The sequence below is a fragment of the Pteronotus mesoamericanus genome, unplaced genomic scaffold (genome assembly GCF_021234165.1).
Source record: "Pteronotus mesoamericanus isolate MK-2021 breed Mesoamerican mustached bat unplaced genomic scaffold, CSHL_Meso_final contig_73, whole genome shotgun sequence".
NCBI lineage: Eukaryota > Metazoa > Chordata > Mammalia > Chiroptera > Mormoopidae > Pteronotus > Pteronotus mesoamericanus.
Genome location: NW_026555245.1, coordinates 5,176,637 through 5,180,509, shown reverse-complemented (window position 1 = coordinate 5,180,509; position 3,873 = coordinate 5,176,637). Strand labels below are relative to the sequence as shown.

The 3,873-nt window shown below is 46.3% G+C and overlaps 1 pseudogene; it reads left to right on the top strand.

The window, feature by feature from the left end:
* Positions 1-602: 602 nt before the first annotated feature.
* LOC129078487 (NXPE family member 3-like) lies at positions 603-3,117 on the top strand (annotated as a pseudogene).
* Positions 3,118-3,873: the final 756 nt, after the last annotated feature.

Here is a 3,873-nt window from a genome sequence, read left to right as displayed (position 1 = left end):
TGTAATTTCCCCTGGAATTCATCCCACCTCAGAAAGCCAGCAGGGTGACTGAATGATGGCCCTTCAGTTACGACGTCTTTCAAGGGCTGTTGACCTCATTGCCTGTTCCCTCCTGTTATTCTTTCATAGTCTGATCGGCAATCTGATTACCTGACCCTGTATCCTCACCTGTTTTCAACTAATATTGCCAGAACTTCTAATAGCAAAGCTCTGATCATAGTCCCAAGAGATTCTACTCAGCTTTTACCCTCTTGCATTAAAATGTAAAATGTATTATTATTCGGGTACAATGAAGCCATTGAAAAGGGAATGTGTTGTGCTCACAGTTCCCAAGAGAAGGGGGCTTGCCACAGCACCCTGGGCCACCCAGGGAAGCTCCAGGGTCAGTCAAGAGGCAGAGGGAGTGAGAGGAAAAAGTGATGGGGAACTTTATTGTGGTTTTCACAGGAAGAGATGGGGGAAGCAGAGGAAACGGACTTAGAACAGGCTCATCTGAAAAATTTTTGTGGGCTCTAGGGCATCAGGGCTGTCCCTAGTTGTCTGGTACCTGGCCCTGGGGTGGTAGAGTGTAAAAGCTAGGTGAAGGGAGGTGGTTGGGAGGCATGGGCTTTGGATTGGTTGGTTTTCATATGAAAGACATACCTGCAAATAAGTCCTTTACTATCTCCAAGTTTTAGCATACACTGACAGGGGTGAATACTGAATTATTCATGGGTGAGATAATATACCTGGGATGTGATTTTAAATCATTGCAGCAAACAGAAAAGTGGAGCAGATTGATGATACAAGATTGACAAAATACTGGTAATTATAGAGCTCACTGAGGGATACATGGGAATTCTATAAGCAATTTTTCTTTTGTGTATTCATGAATATTTTCATAAAAAAATTTAAGTGCAACTTGAGAGAGAGAGAAAAACAGGTATTGGACATTAGCAATCATTGGAGGATTGCTGTTAAAATGTGGCATACATTTGTGACAGCATGGAATACCTAGAGGGTATTATGCTAAGTGAAATAAATCAATCAGAGAAAGACAAATGCCATATGATTTCACTTATATGGAATCTAAAGAACAAAACAAACAAACAAACAAAATAGAAACAGACTCATAGACAACAAAGAACAGACTGATCATTGCCAAAGGAGAGAGGTCTGAGGACTGGATGAACACGATGAAGGGATTAAGAAGTACAAATTAATAATTACAAAATAGTCACCAGGATGTAAAGTATGGCATAGGACTATAGTCAATAATATTGTCATAAATATGCATGGCGCCAGGGCAGTGGGCAACAACACACACTGAATCCCGCCCTGACTCATGAAGACCTTAGTCACCTCTCCATCCTCCTCTGGAACAACACATGCTGACATTCTCAGGTTCCTGGTTCATACTGGATATTTCAGAGAAGAGTCTATGCTACCAAGGGTCCATTGAAAGGGAATGCAAGTAGAAGATTCTGACTGTGGGGCTGGTGTTTCTGGTTTTGTTCCTTTCTCTCAAGACGTTCTGTCCTGACTGCACCATCTGTTGGCCCCCAGCCTTCTGCCCTGCTTCTAAATCTGCCCCAAAGTACACAGAATCTCCTTCCCTCTCCGAGTCTCTCTCCCAGGAGCTTGCCAACCTGACTCATCTTCTGTACTGGCCTCTGACCCCAGGAGGTGAGGGGGACCTATTGGCCTCCACCAGCCCTCAGAATTCTACCTATCACCTGAGAGGCCCTGCCCAGGCCAGCCACACCCTGGGAGGCTACCTGAAAGGTGTCCTTGTGGCCAGAAACCATCAGGGCAGGCCCAAGACCCATGGTGTGGATCTGTTTCAGGCACAGCTGCTGGGTCCCAACTTGAAGGCAGGGGTCCCTGGGGATGTCCAGGATCTGGAGAATGGCATGTACCTGCTGTCCTTCCCCCTTCTCTGGGCTGCGCAGGCCCAGGTGCAAGTGTGGCTAATCCATTTCAACAAGGCAGTTGGAGTTCTGCAAAGAATCTGGAGAGAAAAAAAGGGCCATTGTTCATTTTAGATGGTATTTCTGGGGACCCACAGGAACTGAAGAGATTGTGATTTGCAATGTGGACCCCCAGGCAACCAAGTCAAGAGGGCCTAGCTGCCAGTACAGGGATATGGATTTGGATCAGCTCTGGTTTTATGCTCAACCCTCTACCTTTCCCTGCAGCTCTTTAGCTGGGCACTCAAGTGGAAGTTACCTGAATGTGACTACTCTGCATGATGAGGCCCTGCTGGCGTGGAAAGTGACAGACAAGGTGCTCCCCCAGGGCATTTCACCAATCCAGATCAGAATGGCAGCTGCAGGAAACAGCACCCTGGTCGTGTCCCCATGGCCCCATGCTATCCTGGGCTCCTTACCACAAAGCCCTCCGGCTTCTACAACGGAGATGTGTGGCACTCACTGTCCTGCTCCAGCCGCTCCTTTCCCACTGTTAATAACATCCTGGGCTGCCTATCTGGTCACATCATCCACATGATGGGGGACTCCACACTGCAGCAGTGGTGGGGGTATCTGCATGACACTGTTCCCTCCCTGAAGCCTGTGGACCTACACACCATCTATCAGACAGGGCCCCTGATGGCCGTGGAGACCACTTGCAACATAGTGCTGCGCTGGCGAGCCCACAGCTGGCTCCTGTGCTCCCGCCACACGCCAGTGGCCTCCCTGTACTCTGTGGTCCAGGAGGGGCCCAGCCAGGGATACCCACACTGTGGTGGTGCTGGGGCTCGGCACCCTCTTCACCACCTTCCCTCCATCCATCTTTGCATGACGACTGACAGGGATGCAGGCAGCCGTGGCTGCACTGCTGGCCTGGGAACCCCATCCTCTTGTCATCATCAAACTGGCCAATGTCAGCTACTAGTCCGTGTATGGTAGTGACTGGTTCACCCTCCAGATGAACTGGGTCCTCTGAGCTGTCTTTGCTGACCTCCCATGGGAAATGACCTCCAGCCTGGCCCTGCCAGACAACATCTACCCAGAAGAGCTCATTGTCCATAATGAGGTGGACTTCCTCCTCTCCTTCATCTGCCCCACTCAGGCCCTTGTGTGGTATCTGGGGCTTTGTGGATGGGGGTGCTACAGCAATAATGGGACCCTGAACTAACAGTGACCCAGAGAAGATGGGTTACCCCAAGACTTACCACCTAGGGCTAATTACTGTTAACGATTTGGTGGCCGTCCTTGCATACAGCTCTCTATATGCATAAAACATATATGTATGTAATTTTAGATATATGAACTCTTTTACATGCCCTCTTTTAATTAATTTCCAAATTTTTATTGGTATAATTGTAGATTATGCAGTGGTAGGTAATAACACCGAAACCTCTTATACTCTTCAAAAAAATAGAAAAGCCAAACTCCATTGTACAATATTTAAAAAAAATAGAAAACTCAAACTCTATTGTACAATATTTACATCTGCTATCGTGAATGAAAAGCCCATCCTGTCTCCTTAGACCCTTGGATTCCTAAAGTGGCTTGATCTTTGTAATGTTTCCAAATATCTCCAGGCTAAAATGGACTCAGGTTAATCAAATTCTTTTTATAATCCATTTGTGTTAAGCAATGGAATTCCTAATGGTACAACTATAATCAACATGTTATGACTGTTTTATGATGAGAGGTCCTATCCAATTAGGGAATTTTCCTAATCAAAGGCCCTCCACTCTCAAGAGATCTTTCACTGAATAGCTGTGGAGTTTGCTTAATTAGTAAGGTTAAAACATCCTTCAGAAACAAGGTCAAGAATGACATTTCTATTGTGTCAAGTTGATGAAAGAATCCTCCAAATGCAGCACTCGGAAATCTTGGTGTGAAAATTGCTCTAAGACTTTTCAACAGAAATAAAAGGAAAAAA